This window comes from Sebastes umbrosus, chromosome 1, assembly GCF_015220745.1.
Source record: "Sebastes umbrosus isolate fSebUmb1 chromosome 1, fSebUmb1.pri, whole genome shotgun sequence".
Taxonomy (NCBI): Eukaryota; Metazoa; Chordata; class Actinopteri; order Perciformes; family Sebastidae; genus Sebastes; species Sebastes umbrosus.
The window spans coordinates 25662641-25680907 of record NC_051269.1 but is presented as its reverse complement, the minus strand read 5'-3'; the positions used below and the strand labels follow the sequence as shown (position 1 = coordinate 25680907).

The 18267-nt window shown below is 37.7% G+C and overlaps 1 protein-coding gene and 3 long non-coding RNA genes across 4 annotated transcripts in view; all 4 read left to right on the top strand.

Moving 5' to 3' along the window:
- The window catches only part of LOC119494335 (flocculation protein FLO11-like), a 75149-nt gene that overhangs the window by 42025 nt on the left and 14857 nt on the right, over window positions 1-18267 (top strand). The window lies entirely within an intron of this gene.
- Window positions 5409-5992, top strand: LOC119494421. The gene is made up of 4 exons (XR_005208211.1): window positions 5409-5489; window positions 5583-5642; window positions 5794-5847; window positions 5940-5992. It is a non-coding gene; the product is annotated as an uncharacterized LOC119494421 (long non-coding RNA).
- On the top strand, window positions 6237-8112 carry LOC119494396. The gene is made up of 6 exons (XR_005208188.1): window positions 6237-6426; window positions 6765-6783; window positions 7403-7434; window positions 7537-7574; window positions 7669-7729; window positions 8036-8112. It is a non-coding gene; the product is annotated as an uncharacterized LOC119494396 (long non-coding RNA).
- LOC119494430 lies at window positions 13637-14126 on the top strand. The gene is made up of 3 exons (XR_005208214.1): window positions 13637-13696; window positions 13799-13873; window positions 14111-14126. It is a non-coding gene; the product is annotated as an uncharacterized LOC119494430 (long non-coding RNA).

Genomic DNA, 18267 nt, shown 5'->3' with positions numbered 1-18267 from the left:
TTACGTGGGTGTTCACACATACTGTTCTCTGAATATCAGTGAGAAGTGCTGACCGCCAGCCGTAAGCTTCAGTGTTCAGTTTGACGAACAGTCACATTTGTCCTTTACACACATTCTAGCTTGTCTTAAAAACAGGAAATATTTAATGCATTTTCACATTTGTTCAGTTGAACAGACTTCACGTAGCTAACATCTACTAAAATAACTATTGTGGAAATCATCAGCTTGAACAAACATGCAAGAGCTGCATCTCAAACTAGAGATGAGCGTAAACCACGCGTCGAAGAAACCACCACTGTACTGAGACAAAAATAACCTCCTTTGCTCAGGTCTAACTCTTTTTCACACGGGAACAAAATATTGTATGAGAAGAAATGGTACAGAATTGTTCCCTCAGCAGCTTATTTTGTGAACTTGAAAGTGTAATGCTGCTTGTGACCATCAAATTCTTGAATCCAATCAGCTGGACTGAAGACTTATGTCTTAATTCAGAGAAATGTATTATTTGATATACAGACTTTGTGTCTTTCTCTCGAGTAGGTCCTGAGGAAGTGAACAGGCGACCGGAGTCTCAAAATGAGATTGTAAGTCTGACATGAGCGACTATATTAAATATATTTTCCATTTATATTAATATATGCAACAGTTGTTTTTTCTTTTCCCAGTTGGACACATACCATTTGTACACCACCATCTCCACGGAGCCTGCTGCATCAGCCCTGATGGGTATGGAGTACAACACAGTGCAGTTTCACTGAAACACAAACTGTTTTATATTGAAAGAGAAAGCAGACGGCCTGAAGAACTGTTAGAAATGTAAACCTTGTGTTTGAAGTTGACTGGTATAATCTATAGGAGTGATTTTCAAAGTTGGGGGACGTCAGGGGGTCCTTAGCAAATTGGAGGGAAGATGAGGGAAAATGCTAAAATATATATACATATTTTTTAAAATAAAATGTTCTTATTATTATAAAATACAATTTATAATAATACATAATATATCAAAATCTGATTTGCCATGCCCATCTTTCTAAAACATCCTTCATCACGTCATAAGCTGTCAGTGTTGACCTGTAACGGTCTGCACCTGCCACCAAGCTGCTCCTGAAATTTAACTAGCCAGCTGAGTTGCTAGCATCTAGCTAGCTAGTGCTAACTCACAAAAAATGGACACCTTTTTGAAAAGGAAAAGACCTGACGTGCAGATACAAGCACACAGACACAATGTTGTTGAATGTTGTTAAAGTAAACTGACAAAAAAATGCTTCTAATGGAAAACAGAAATATTGAATCTATTGGAATGATTGCTGATTTGAAATTCAAATAATAGTAAGAATTATTATTATTGCATTGATAAAAGCTAGCAATTAAAACCATGAACTCATCTTTACAATGTTTACTGAGGTAATTAATCAAGAGAGAAGTAGGCTCATTTTCTCACAGACTTCTATACAGTCTGATCTCTTCAGACCCCCCAGTTGTATATAACTAGAACAAACGTTTAGTTTACTCCTGTTTGTCATTTTGTTCTGTTTTCTAATGTGTTTTCTGTATTTTTTGTAACTGGATATATCTTGTCGGAGACTTTTGTGACTATGCATTATAAATAAATGTATATGCATTTACAACTTACTGCTTCTGTACATTTGTGACATGTTTTAGCCCATTAACTGTCTTGAGGGTCCCGGTGAGTTGACAGGTGGACAATTAATATCAGTTTTTAATTTTAATTTCCCCCCGGCAGTACATGTAAAGTAAAAGAGTCCACGGGAAACATGTTGGCATTGACTTTACTTCAACTAGAGCAAAAAATGATGAAAGAAATATGAAATGAAATGTAGATTTCAAATGATTAATAAACTCTTTCATTGTATTCATTTAGCCAACACTGTGCTAGACTTGATCTAAATATATTACATGTTCTAAGTTTTTTATAAAGTGTTAAAAAGCAAGTAGATGTATAGTGTGGGTGTTTCTGTGGTTGGTTTGTTTGTTATATTCAGCTTTGGTGCTAGCTGTGGTTTTCCTGAGAGCAAGTTCTGCAAAATGACACTTGAGTACATCAAAGCTAGCATCATGGCTGGACGCCTGCTGTTAGTCATCCTCATGTGTAAGATAAACCTATAGACCTATTTTTATTATTATTAATGTAGTCTATCACAAACTAATGCAGGTTCACAGTTGCAAACATGACATTAATATATAATGTCAGCCATTATGTATCAGCATGTTAACTACAAAAAGACTGTTTTATCTTTATTATGGATTTCATGTTATGTGTGTTCTTATTGCCTGATTTGTTGCTCTGTGCTGTTTATTTGCGAACGTATCGTGGAACTGCAGTGCAGAGTCTAATTTCCTCATCGGGACAAATAAAACACATCTTTGTCTTAATATTCTACATTTTGTGAAGGTATTAATTAATTATTATCATGTCTATTTACTGTATATTGTTAACACTTTATATTTCCAACAGATTACTTTCACGAGATTCGAGGAAAAGGTCAGTCTGTGATCTATTGCCTTTCATGTCCAGCTGTACTGTTTTCTATCAGATAATATTATCATATAAATGCAACTATTAAGTATTTATATAACATATGTCTACCTCTAAACTTTCAGATCTTACACCTAAACTGACAGTGAATCCACCGATGATCAAAGAGACAGACTCAGTCACTCTGAACTGTCAGGCTCCATCATCTGTTCCTGAGTCTCTGTGTTATTTCTACACTGTGGGGCGAGACACTGCCAAAGGCTCTTGCCTGCAGACACTGACAGGAACTGAGCTGCTGAGGATGTCCCATCAGAGTTCACCAGCTGTGGTTGAAGTGAAATGTTATTACACTGTAAAATTTGGAGACATAAATTCTCCATCTCCACACAGTGACACATCCTCCATCACCATACGCAGTGAGTGACTATTTTCCCCATTCTTTGATATGTTATTATGTAGTATTAGTGGAAGATACCTCAATGATGTGATGTTAGATATCAGATGTTTTTAAGGGACTGAATAAATCCATTCCAATTACTAGAATGGCACACGGAGAGTGCAGACCTCCGTCATGGTGCCTGACGGTGTGTTTCTGTGTAACGTATTGGCAGATTCACACACGTATCTCTCTGCTCTCAGAAGGAAGGAGGCGGGGTCACGCGTCATCAACGCGTCATCAGTTACACTGTGCATGTGTTATACTCTGTGGTCTTAATGCTCAGGCTGATCGGAATCCTTTAAAATATTCATGAATCCGTATGATGATCCGGATCGCCACCAAAATCTAATAGATTGTTCATTGTGCCACACCCCACCCGTCCAAAAGATGTCATTCAGATCCATCATAAACTTTTGGAGTAATCCTTCTAACAGACAGACAGACAAACCAACAAACAAACCAACAACGGTGAAAACGAAACCTCCGGCCCTTGGCCTTGGTGGAGGTAAAAATACCACTGGTGTTACATTTAACATGTTTACACTTTTGTTAGTTTGATAAATTGCTTTCATGTTATCAGATTCCTCCTTATTATGTGTGATGATTTTTATTAGAGTGTAACTCACACTCACCTAAGATGACACACGTAATTATCATTATGAATCAGTAAGTTGAATGTTGATTCATGTAAAACCTTTTAATGGAGTTTTGGGTCAGTGTGGATTGAACGGACAAAATGCTTCAATAGCAGTTCGCTCACATCTTGGTCACAGGTATTAATGAATAATTAATCACGTCAATTTGCCTTGTTAACACTTTATATCTCCAACCGATTACTTTCACGAGATTCTAGTACAAGGTCAGTCTGTGATCTATTGTCTTTCATGTCCAGCTGTGCTGTTTTCTATCAAATAATATTATCATATAAATGCAACTATTAAGTATTTATATAAGTTATGTCTACCTCTAAACTTTCAGATCTTCCACCTAAACTGACAGTGAATCCACCGGTGATCACAGAGACAGACTCAGTCACACTGACCTGTCAGGCTCCATCATCATCATCTGTTCCTGAGTCTCTGTGTTATTTCTACACTGTGGGGCGAGAAACTGCCAGAGTCTTCTCTTGTCTGCAGACACTGACAGGAACTGAGCTGCTGAGGATGTCCCATCAGAGTTCACCTGCTGTGGTTGAAGTGAAATGTTATTACACTGTAAAACATGGAGACATACATTCTCCATCTCCACACAATGACGTATCCTCCATCATCATACACAGTGAGTGACTATTTTCCCCATTCTTTGATATGTTATTATGTAGTGTTAGTGGAAGATAATTCAATTACGTGATGTTATAATTCAGATGTTTTTAAGGAACTGCATTAATCTAATAAATTCCCATTAAAATGTCACCGGTGTTACATTTAGCATTATTCATGTTTACAGTTTTGTCAGTTTGATAAATTGCTTTTACTTTTCAAATGGAAATGGCCACTCAGTCGTTAGCAAAAAGCAGTGACGTAGGTTACAGCGCTGATGCCCTCTATAACAGCACGGACGTCTTTAAATATACAACTAATCAACACATCAGTGGCAGCATTACCTGTGTTTCTCCTGAACCAAAGCAGACAGAAATATAGTCTGGAGCTGCTCAGTTTCCTGTAGCTGAAACTGAGGTCAAATGTTTTGGCTAAGTTTTACAATATAAGCTAATCAATAAGGTTATGATTAATGTGAACGCTAGCACCAGCTGAGTCAACGTTAGCTGTGCTAAGTTTAGATATAAGTGTTGACCGAGTGACCGATCGACATCGCCATCCCTAGAGCCATGCCACTACATGTTCACGTGTGTAAATGTTGTACTTAAAGGAACAGTGTGTAACATTTTGGGGGATCTATTAGCAGAAATGGAATATAATATTCATAGCTGTGTTTTCATTGGTGTATAATCATCTGAAACTAAGAATCGTTGTGTTTTGCGTTAGCTTAGAATGAGCCCTTCTTATCTACATAGTGAGCAGGTCCTCTTCATGTTGCTCCGCCATGTTTCTACAGTAGCCCAGAACGGACAAACCAAACACTGGCTCTAGAGAGAGCCTTTCACGCTGTTACGTTACCTGAAGGCCACCTTAGTTCTCCGACACACTTGTGAAACTGCGGTAACGTGAGCCTCAGGGTGTAAAACCGTGGTACCGCCAGCTGCCGTCTGACTTCCGTTGCTCCTAAAGTAGTGTTATTATGGTGAGGACGGCCTCTGAGCGAGGCGAACAAGGCGTTACAAGGGTTTTCCACTCAACTGCTCAAGTTACAGCAGTCCTGGAAAGAGAGGAGTAAGCGGAAGGGGATTCAGTTGGTTGCAATCTGCAGCCACACCACTAGATGCCACCAAATCCTACACTCTGTACCTTTAAGACATTGTACAAATAAGAGAAATAGGACAAATGTTAATTTGTACCCACATAAAATTGACAGACGCAAATCCGTTCCCTGTAGATGTTGTGGAAAGAGAATCAAGCATGGCCTCCACAAAATCAGCATCTACTATGACCACAGGTACATGTTATATATCTAAATCGTAATCCAGAACATTATTACATATCACTTCTATAAAGGATTTTAAAATTTCTCTGTGTATTTATTCACCAGATTTGACTACTGAAAAGCCTGGTGCTCCCACTTCTGTAACTCTTGTGAAACCAGCATCAGGTAACAAAATTATAGATGTATCATATGTGACGTTAGTTAATCACAAATTATGTTTTTCTTCTGTTGCTGCCCGCCTTGCACAAATGCCCCGTCCCACACAGTTGTCCACACAGGAAGCTGACAGATACAAATCCATCTTCTTTTGTTGTAGATGAAGAAGAGTCACGCATGACGCAGACTAAGCCGACATCTACTACGACCACAGGTAGGACATGTTATACATTTAAATAGAAATCCAGAGCATTATCACGTAATCACATTATTTTGAAAGTTTAAAACGTTTTTTTTATTCACCAGGTCTGACTGTTAGCAAGTCCCATGCTTCCACTCCTGTAACACCGATAAAACAAGCAGGTAACAAAATTACAGATAAAGTGTGACTTTAAATAATCACAAATCAGTCCATGTTTCTGAGTATTATGACTATTTTGATTCCTGTTAAATTTGACAGGCACATGCATGATCTCCAGATGACGAAGCCTTTTCATTTTTAGCTTTGAGTTTTAATAAAAATTTCTCCCTCACAAATAAGATACTTATAAACAGGCAGAGTGCCATGAAATTTGCTGAAAATGTTCCTGCTATCAAGGGATTATCATCAAAATCATTTGATTTTAAGGAGCTTGTGTTTCTTCTTGTCCCACCACCACCAACCTGGCACTCGTTGATGGTCTCTGTTCAGACAAACAGCTATCGAAATTGATTATAGTTGTGACTGGTTGTGGAGTATCTGTGGGCGTCATCCTGCTGGGATCTGCAGTTCTTTCAATCACAAAAAGGACCGGTAAGAATGCATTAACCTTAAGAAAGTTGTGTCCAACAAATGTCCAATAATCACGTCTACAGGCAATACAAATGTTGGCAACGTCTTGCATTCAGACCGTGAAAAGAAAAAATGCAAACACAAAAAAACTACTTAGATGAATGGACTTCACACATGCTTTATTCTTATTCTGAAACCCAGCTGCTCTTGTAGGGAATATAGTAGTATTCGTTTTGTCAAGTAAAGCATTAAGAGTGGCTACTATATCCAGTATAACAACTTTTATGGGATTATTAAAGTTTCCCAACATAAATGATCACTGGTTGTTTATCATTTTCTGTTCTTTCTGCATTTCCTAGGAAAATGTGTTCGCCTCAGGTAAGAAATATTTTTTTTCTCAAATATTTCCTGGTAAAGTTGGGAGAGTAATAATATGTATGTTCTTCATCATCATCACTCAGTTGACATAGTTTCAGACATTCATTCTAACCGTAGTCCTCTTGTTGCAAACAGTTGCAGATTAGGGGCCATGTTGATGAGCATTGTGATGTTAGACAGGAAAGAGCTTGTTCACCTGCAGTCAGAGACTGTTATGCCAGAGACACTTAGGGATTAAGTGTTTGACCATTTATTGGTTATTCAGTTAGATTTGGTGTAAAAGACTCATAACTGATGGCTGTAAATGTACAGTACATGAAAAATAGATGCTTGCAAAGGCAACAAATCCAAAATGCTCCAAGAGAGGGAGCTGCAGCAGCAAATGGTGTTGACATGACACAACTGATGCAAACTTCAGTGCTCCACCTGAATAAATACGATGGTACAGTCCATGTTATCCCAGCAGATTGTATCATTCACATCATAGAGAGATGTTTGGAAAGAGTAATGCTATATTCTTCTTCAAATTACATTCTTTTGCCATACATATGTTTTCTGCTTTCCTCTGTAATGAAGACATGCTCTTTATGAAAACCTTTTTTACTCTTTTGCCTTTTAGCCCAAAAGCCAACACCACCGGTAAATCAAAATGTATGTAACACTGGAATATAACCAATTATTTATAAGCATATGTTTCATGTACTTTACATTTTAGAGTATAGTTTATAAAATTGTGTTTTTTTCTGTTTTTAGATGTGTGTGGATATATGGAAAGTCTCAACATTGGAGAGGTAATTCAAAACTTCTGTATCCATTCATTCAGTGATCACGCTGTCCTGGATAAGGCTTCTCTCACTTTACCTTCCCTCTATCCTTCTGATAAAGTACCTGCCGAGTGGTTATGATGAAACTTACAGTATCGTCACTTATGAATTCAGCAAAATAGGTGAGCTGTTTTTGTCTTTCTACCAGCTTGAATGTTTTTTTTACAGTATGTTTAATACACATTATGGGGAAGAGGTTTAATTATTAGTATTTATTTACTTTTTAGTATGTATGACTACTACTGTATGGGTTGTACAATAGCATAAATATATATCACATTGTTACATTACAATTCTTGATGTGTTGGCAGTGTGGCAGGACATAAATTGTGCAACTGGTATATTTTAACAATTGCAGGATACAGGAAGACTTAAGGAACTTAAAAGCGCCATCAAGTCATGTCTGGTTGTTTTATTTCCCCCACTAGAGTGACAAACGTTGACCGCAGCACCTCAGAGGAAGCAGCTGCATCAGACCAGAGAGATAACGTGTGCAGCATTCGAAAAGCATTTTGAAGTTATACAATTGTGTTTCTCGGACAGATTTGAGATGGTCTAAAATACTTTACCATTTGTTTTAAAGAGGCTGGAATTTCTTTAATCTAATCTGTTGAAACAGGTGAATAAGTTCGGGTCAACTGCCTATAACATGTGGAATATGTATATCTAAGGAATACTAAAGAATATTCATGTTCAGGCAAAAAAAAACATTTATACAATCATGATAAAGAAACTAGGAGCTCCTCCATATTAGACTTCTCCAAAATAATTATATACAGTGTACATTTTAGCTTCAATATTTTGGTGTAATTATTGACCGTGTGCTGTCAGGTATGTTCCTTGTGGGATATATTTTCTGAGATAACGCATAACCAATAATCAATCAATGTATTAAGTAGTTCCAGTAGTAAATGATTGCATTATTTACCACTTACTTTTTGTTTTTACTGCTTATATTCTATAATATCTATATACAATGTTAAACCTATGGCCTGTGCTACTACTCTGTGTGTGTGTGAAGGTCAGCCAACAGGATGAGGTGTAAAAAACGCAAACGCATCCTTTCTGTGGCTATGATAAACTCTTGTTTTGCCAAGCTTACAGAGATAAATGATTAGAACGGGCCCACAGAGATAGGTTGCTGGAGAGGCCAGGTACGCCCAGCTAACAAGGGAAGATGTAGCAATTAGACGGGGCTGCTGGTAGACAAGGTACCGTTTTTAATAGGCTGAAGCCATGGGACAATGCATGGGTGGATTGACCAAGAAAACAAACTTAGCGGTGCCAGATAAGATACGGTTATGTTTTGAAAATCATCAGCATATATGGTTAAAGGAAAAAGGCTGGTGAAACAATAGCGGGGTGGGGTGTCTGTTTTCCCCAACAAGCCCTACAGAAAAAGGAGCTATTGAATAAATGTATGTCTTTTTACTCTGGGTTCAGTCTGCTGCATGGCCCAGCTTGATTTACCTGTACTCTGTCTTGATTTTACATTAAATCTTTATTACATTGAACTCTACTTGATTTGTCTGAATTATTATTTCAAGAGTAATTATAAAGCGTGGTAGGGAACCTGAAGACATCTGGCCCAGCTGAAGGTTTTTCTCACACATCCTTAAAGCTCTTAAAGTAAAAGGGTACAATGCAGCGGTGACATGTGAAAACTGTAATTAAAACGGTCCCTCTCTGCTAATTCAGGGTAAAATATTAGTATATGGATTAACCGTCTTGAGGGTCCCGTTGAGATGACAGGTGGACAATTAATATCAGTTTTTAGTTTTAATTTTCCCCAAGCCGTACAGGTAAAGTAAAAGAGTCCATGGGAAACATGTTGGCATTGACTTTACTTCAACTAGAGCAAACAATGAAGAAAGAAAGAAAGAACTATGAAGTGAAACGTAGATTTCAGTGGTGAATGGTCAGGACAAAAATGGAAGAACTGCATGTTCGCTTAGAGCAGACCATGAACATGCTAAGTGTGTGTATAGGTGTGAGAAGTTTGTGAACAAATGACGAACAAACTCTTTAATTTTATTAATTTAGCCAACACTGTGGTAGACTTGATCTAAATATATTTCATATAAGTTTTTTATAAAGTGCTAAAAAGCAAGTAGATGTAAAGTGTGGGTGTTTCTGTGGTCGGTTTGTTTGTTAGATTCAGCTTTGGTGCTAGCTGTGGTTTTCCTGAGAGCAAGTTCTGCAAAATGAAAATGACACTTGAGTACATCAAAGTTCACACAGTCAAACACACAAGTATCTTCTATCTGGACAGTCTTCTTCAGCTTCATCATGGCTGGACGTCTGCTGTTTGTCATCCTCATGTGTAAGATACATTTTTTTTTATTAATGTAGTCTATCAGAGGCTAATGCAGGTTCATAGTTGCAAACATGACATTAATATATAATGTCAGCTATTATGTATCAGCATGTTAACTACACTTATGTTTTATCTTTATTATGGATTTCATGTTATGTGTGTTCTTATTGCCTGTGTTGTTGCTCTGTGCTTTTTATTTGTGAATGTAATGTGGAACTGCAGTGCAGAGTCTAGATTCCCCCATCGGGACAAATAAAACATATCTTTGTCTTAATATTCTACATTTTGTGAAGGTATTAATTAATTATTATCATGTCTATTTACTGTATATTGTTAACACTTTATATATCCAACAGATTACTTTCACGAGATTCTAGGAAAAGGTCAGTCTGTGATATGTTGTCTTTCATGTTCAGCTGTACTGTTTTCTATCACATAATATTATCAAATAAATGCAACTATTAAGTATTTATATAACCTCTACCTCTAAACTTTCAGATCTTCCACCTAAACTGACAGTGAATCCACCGATGATCAAAGAGATAGACTCAGTCACTCTGACCTGTCAGGCTCCATCATCTGTTCCTGTGTATCAGTGTTATTTCTACACTGTGGGGCGAGAAACTGCCAAAGTCTTCTCTTGTCTGCAGACACTGACAGGAACTGAGCTGCTGAGGATGTCCCATCAGAGTTCACCTGCTGAGGTTAAAGTGAAATGTTATTACACTGTAAAACTTGGAGACATATATCCTCCATCTCTACACAGTGACACATCCTCCATCATCATACACAGTGAGTGACTATTTTCCCCATTCTTTGATATGTTATCATGTAGTGTTAGTGGAAGATACCTCAATTACGTGATGTTATATTTCAGATGTTTTTAAGGGACTGAATAAATCCATTCCAATTACTAGAATGGCACTCGGAGAGTGCAGACCTCCGTCATGGTGCCTGACGGTGTGTTTCTGCGTAACGTATCGGCGGATTCAAACACGTATCTCTCTGCTCTCAGAAGGAAGGAGGCGGGGTCACGCGTCACCAACGTGTCATCAGTTACACTGTGCATGTGTTATACCCTGTGGTGTTAATGCTCAGGCTGATCGGAATCCTTTAAAATATTCATGAATCCGTATCATGATCCGGATCGCCACCAAAATCTAATAGATTGTTCATTGTGCTACATCCCACACCTCCAAAAAATGTCATTCAAATCCATTACGAACTTTTGGAGTAATCCTGCTAACATGCAGACAGACAAACCGACAAACAAACCAACACTGGTGAAAACGAAACCTCCGGCCCTTGGCCTTGGTGGAGGTAAAAATACCACTGGTGTTACATTTAACATGTTTACACTTTTGTTAGTTTGATAAATTGCTTTCATGTTATCAGATTCCTCCTTATTATGTGTGATGATTTTTATTAGAGTGTAACTCACACTCACCTAAGATGACACACGTAATTATCATTATGAATCAGTAAGTTGAATGTTGATTCATGTAAAACCTTTTAATGGAGTTTTAGGTCAGTGTGGATTGAACGGACAAAATGCTTCAATAGCAGTTCACTCACATCTGCTCACAGGTATTAATGAATAATTAATCACGTCTATTTGCCTTGTTAACACTTTATATTTCCAACCGATTACTTTCACGAGATTCTAGGACAAGGTCAGTCTGTTATCTATTGTCTTTCATGTCCAGCTGTACTGTTTTCTATCAGATAATATTATCATATAAATGCAACTATTAAGTATTTATATAAGTTATGTCTACCTCTAAACTTTCAGATATTCCACCTAAACTGACAGTGAATCCACCGGTGATCACAGAGACAGACTCAGTCACACTGACCTGTCAGGCTCCATCATCATCATCTGTTCCTGAGTCTCAGTGTTTTTTCTACACTGTGGGGCGAGAAACTGCCAGAGTCTTCTCTTGTCTACAGACACTGACAGGAACTGAGCTGCTGAGGATGTCCCATCAGAGTTCACCTGCTGTGGTTAAAGTGAAATGTTATTACACTGTAAAATTTGGAGACATAAAATCTCCATCTCCACACAGTGACACATCCTCCATCATCATACGCAGTGAGTGACTATTTCCCCATTCTTTGATATGTTATTATGTAGTGTTAGTGGAAGATACCTCAATGACGTGATGTTATATTTCAGATGTTTTAAGAAACTGCATAAATCTAATAAATTCCAATTAAAAGGCCACCGGTGTTACATTTAGCATTATTCATGTTTACAGTTTTGTCAGTTTGATAAATTGCTTTTACTTTTCAAATGGAAATGGCCACTCAGTCGTTAGCAAAAAGCAGTGACGTAGGTTACAGCGCTGATGCCCTCTATAACAGCATGGACGTCTTTAAATATACAACTAATCAACACATCAGTGGCAGCATTACCTGTGTTTCTCCTGAACCAAAGCAGACAGAAATATAGTCTGGAGCTGCTCAGTTTCCTGTAGCTGAAACTGAGGTCAAATGTTTTGGCTAAGTTTTACAATATAAGCTAATCAATAAGGTTATGATTAATGTGAACGCTAGCACCAGCTGAGTCAAATTTAGCTATGCTAACTTTGGATATAAGTGGTGACCGAGTGTCCAATAGAAATTGCCATCCCTAGAGCCATGCCACTACATGCTCAGATGTGTAAACATTTTGTACGTAAAGGAAAAGTGTGTAACATTTTGGAGGATCTATTAACAGAAATGGAATATAATATTCATAACTATTCATGGAGTTCGCCTTGTTGCTCCGCCATGTTTCTACAGTAGCCCAGAAAGGACAAACCAAACACTGGCTCTAGAGAGAGCCTTTCGCGTTTCTACATTACCTGAAGGCCACCTTAGTTCTCCAACACACTTGTGAAACTGCGGTAACGTGAGCCGCAGAGTGCTAAACCGTGGTACTGCCAGCTGCCGTCTGACATGCGTTGCTCCTAAAGTAGTGTTATGATGGCTATGGCTATGAAGGCTAACAGCATTACAATGGTTTTCCACTCGACTGCTCAAGTTACAGCAGTCCTGGAAAGGGAGGAGTAAGTGGAGGGGGATTTAGTTGGTTGCAATCTGCAGCCACACCACTAGATGCCACCAAATCCTACGCACTGTCCCTTTAAGACATTGTACAAATAAGAGAAATAGGACAAATGTTAATTTGTACCCACATAAAATTGACAGACACAAATCCGTCCCCTGGAGATGTTGTGGAAAGAGAATCAAGCATGGCCTCCACAAAATCAGCATTTGCTATGACCACAGGTACATGTTATACATCTAAATAGTAATCCAGAACATTATTACATATCACTTCTATAAAGGATTTTTTAATTTCTTTGTGTATTTATTCACCAGATTTGACTACTGAAAGGCCTGGTGCTCCCACCTTTGTAACTCTCCAGAAACCAGCATCAGGTAACAAAATAATAGATGTATCATATGTGACGTTAATTAATCACAAATTATGTTTTTCTTCTGTTGCTGCCCGCCTTGCACAAATGCCCCGTCCCACACAGTTGTCCACACAGGAAGCTGACAGATACAAATCCATCTTCTTTTGTTGTAGATGAAGAAGAGTCACGCATGACGCAGACTAAGCCGACATCTACTACGACCACAGGTAGGACATGTTATACATTTAAATAGAAATCCAGAACATTATCACATAATTTTGAAAGTTTAATATTTTTTTTTTATTCACCAGGTCTGACTGTTAGCAAGTCCCATGCTTCCACTCCTGTAACACCTATAAAACAAACAGGTAAAAAAATTACAGATAAAGTGTGACTTTAAATAATCACAAATCAATCTGTGTTTCTGAGTATTATGACTATTTTGAAAAGTACTTTTCTTCATTCCCTAGGTCATGCTGTTGGTACATCAAGTGACTCGGGTAGTTCTGTCTCTGCTTTCATAACTTCAGTGAAACCAGCATCAGGTGACACAAATACTCCGTTTCTCAATGATTCACACTGACTTTGTAAAATAGTTTTTTTGGGGCATTTTATGCCTTTATTCAATATTGATAGAGGAAAAATGACAGGAAATGAGGAAGCGAGAGGTGCAGCAAAGATTTATTTAGAAACAAAATGTTGAAATATGTCATTTTAATATTTACTTTAATATATATTTTTTAATATTTTCACAGTTGAAACTCCTATGGATCTGGAATCAGAAACCAATATTACAGATGAGCATAAATGCTAAGATGTATTGCTGTGAATGTTTTTTATTCATTTATTACTGTAGGACAGACACTTCATAAGTCTAACACTAAAGCTAGTTTCTTCCCTGTAACCCCATTAAACCCAGCAAAAAGCACGTCATTACTTACAGATAGACTTCTGCATTTAATTAATATGAAAAATGAGATGCAATTCACTTTAGTAAAGTATTTTTCTGAGTAAGCTAAGTTAGTTTGAGCAATGCAAACATGTCCTTTTTGCAAAAATATGAACAAAATGTTAACAAACATTTAATATTTTGATGTTAGAAATTGTTACCACCTTGTGGACACATACTGTATTATATGTTTCTGCTGGGTTTGAGCAGTATGTATTGCTCTACTGTGTCACAGTGAAGCAACCTGTTGTGATTAAGATCCTGAATTCAGTGATTCATTTTGTTCACAACTTTATTTACATGTTAAATTCGTATCAGTTGCAAAGCAATACATTGTCCTTCATTTTTATATTTGGTGTGCCATGCACTGGAAGACATTCAGTAGGTACACGGTCTTCCTGCTTTTGTGTTCAAAGTTAAACTGACACTTGTTTGTGGTTTCCAAAACAGAAACATGGACATGGATGTTGGTGATAGGTGCAGCTTGTTTTGGAGGTGTGATCTTACTGGGACTGGCCCTTTTCTGTACCAAAAGATGTACGGGTGAGAACTTGATTTATGTGTCCAGTAAAGCTTGAATGTATTTTTCTCAAAGAATCTGAGCAGCAGACCAGGCTGAGCGAGCTAATGCCACTTATTAGACACATACGTGAACATAAATCTTAGTTAAATCAACAATATTAAATAAGTCGGAGGTTGGGGTGGTGGAGGGAGCTGTGGCAGCCAAAGGTGTTGACATGAGCAAATCAGCAGTGATGATGATAAGTGTCACTTTGTAATGTGTGCGCTGTACACCAGCATTAATATGATTGGACGTTACTAGTCACTCAACTGTGAATGAGCCAATACTTGTGAAGCAAATCAGAAACAGCTGAACCCAATCAGCCAATACGAGCACAACTTCAGTGCTCTGCCTGAACTAACGCCATGCTTCTCTCTCTTTTTTTGTTTTTGCATTTTTCAGAAAGATGTTCCAACAAGAGGTAACTAAACTTTTGTTTTACTTTTTCAGCAAAAGCTGAGTTAGCAGTGAGGTGTTATCTATCACAACTGTTCAGCTTATTCACAGCAAGTAGCAGCAGCAGGACATTAGTTGTTGAATCAGTGTAGAGAATTCATTCATCCACACCATTTTCCCTGTTAAACCCTGGGCTTTAAAGTAGAGGTCAGTGGTCTCAGAGGTGTTTGGAGAAAGAAATATATCCCTCTGGATATTCTGTTTACAGTGTATTCTGTTTCTTGTATAACGAGGACTCACTCTATTAAAACCTTTCCTTTTCCTTGTATTTCTGTGTAGGACACAAGCCAGTGTAACCGGTAATGTACTCATTTACATTGTGTTACTCATATATACAGCAGTATATTGCATTTATATTTTGGTCTTCTAGTGTACTGAGGTGTGTTTTACATCCTGTTGCAGATGACTTAATGTGCATGAGAACTCTTAACCACAGAGAATCGGTAACTTAAAAACCTTGTTTCTCAGATGTAACATTCACATCACCTAAAATAATCAAACATTTGAATAGCAAGGCTCCTCAAGGTGAAAAGTTATTCATGAATTCCTCTCACTTCCTTCCTTTTAGTTACCTGCAGGTAATGCTGAAGCCTACAGTGTGATCACCTCGGTACCTGCTGCTGACTGTCCTACTGGTGAGCTGCTTTTCGCTTTACACCTACATGAATGTAGTTCTTGTACAGGGTGGAAAACAGGTTTTATGCTGTAATAGAAATAATGTAAAAATATTCTCAATTTATTTGCAACATTACTTATTGAGAAAATGTCTTTTTAAAAATATACCAGAAGGTGTGTACTATAGTATGAATAATATAGTTAGATTTATATGCTTTTATAACTATATAATTGAATAAGCACCACAACAACAACCCTAACTCATTTTAGTGTATCACCAGCACGTGTCCCAAAATATGGTAGCCCTAAACGGGCATGATTAAAACATTTTTTAAAAATGACATTTTCTCGAGATAACAAGATAATTAACTCATTATTATGAGAAAACAAAAGGTTGTTTTCTTTTATTTCTTAAAATGTTTGGGTCACATCATGGTAAATGCATTCAAACGGCATGGCTGACAGTGATGGACTTGGTGAAGTTTGTTGAAAGATACACGTGTGACTACGTTCGGTTTTCAAAATAAGGGTACAAATATATGGAAATGAGATCCATTGGATTATATTCACCACAAGTATAAAACATGTTACCTGTGCTGTGTCAATTATAAATTACAAAGAAAATACCACAACATTTTGAGGGAAATGTCTTTATCTTTTGATTTTTGGTTGCTGGAAAAAATGTAAATGAATAATTCCTAACAATGACTGATACATTTGAGTTGACATCTATGACTACAGACACAAAATCCTTCCACTAACTTTACCAAGTCCATCACTGTCAGCCATTGATGCATACATCCGTTTTGTCAGCTCGATCTGGGCCGTTTGAATGGACTTACTGTCAGCTGATTTGACCCAAACATTATAAGTAATAAAAGAAAACAACCTTTTGTTTTCTTGTGATAACGTGTTAATTATCTTGTTTTCTCGAGATAACAACCTAATCAACCCGTGATCTCGAGATAACGGCATTAAAAAAATGTTTTAATCATGTCTGTTTAGGGCTTCCGTACAAAAAGGGGCTTTTGTTTCCATAATATTTTTACTGGCTTGTGATACAGGCAGATATTTAATCACTGAAGACTTATGTCTAAATTTAGAGCACAATGACGGTGCAATAAAATGCCAAACTTGACAGTCATCTTAGTGTGTTGTTCTTTCTCTCAGGTTCTGAGAAACTGAAGGGGAAAGAACCTCAAAATGAGGATGTAAGTGAGACATGAGGCACAGTGTTGAATATGTTTGCAATATAGATCTATGCTATAGATTTAAAGGGCTCTTACAGTTGGCTTCTTTCTTCTCTAGTCTGACATATACCACGTGTACTCCACTATCTCTGAGGAGCCACCTCCATCAGCCCTGAAGGACATGGTGTACAGCACTCTGCAGACACATTGAAACACAAACCTTTTTATACTGTATAAAGAAACAGAAAGCAGACAGCCTAAAGAACTGCTAACCATGTGTAATTTTTTTAAATACATTTTTAAACTTGCCTTTAATACCTTGAGAAATCGATGATATGTGTGGTCCCATGTTGACCTGCAAAAGGCCTTTGACACAATCGACTAAAAGCAACTGGCATGAATGAAATAGTTATCAGATGGGTGGCTTTTTATCTGTCAGAGAGGGACCAGCAGGTTGAGGTTAGGGGGTACCTCTCGGGGCCTTTGCCTATTACTTTAGGAGTCCCACAAGACGTTGTCCTGGGCCTCCTCAGTCTTTGTTTCTTTATGCAGATGATTAAGTTATTCTGACAGAAACAGGACATGTTAGTTGATCATTTAAATACATTATGGATCTGATTTTACATGTAAGGTCATAGTTTATCTTGTTTGGATCAATAAAGCTAAGGCTGAACTCTGACTGGGGATTGCTGTTTGTTTGTGAAACGAGACCCTGACACAAACATTGAAACACAAACTCCAAGAAGCACAAACTGGTGAGAGGTGTCCTACAACTTCACTGACTTCCAGTGGAGGGTTGAGTCATATTTATTTATGATTTATACTGTATTTTGTAGGATGAAAGTCTCAGCTGCTTATTATTTAGTTCTTAATATTATTATTTTGAGAAGGTGGAGGACGTTAATAGTGTGACGTTTATAGTGTAGCAAAACTAAATCTTTACAGATTCAAGTCTAGCATCGGGTTCACATCAGGAATGGAAGCGCCACGCAATGTTAATTGTCGCACGAGCGGGCTGTTCGCACCAGCACATTTATTCGTGCCGGTCAACAAGCGATTCTTCTCCTCAGCTGTTCACTATAGAGCTATCTCTCTCTCTTGTGTGTGTGTAGTGTGTGTGCTCGTCTCTCTCGCTCTCTGTTTAGACACAACTGACAAATATATGGA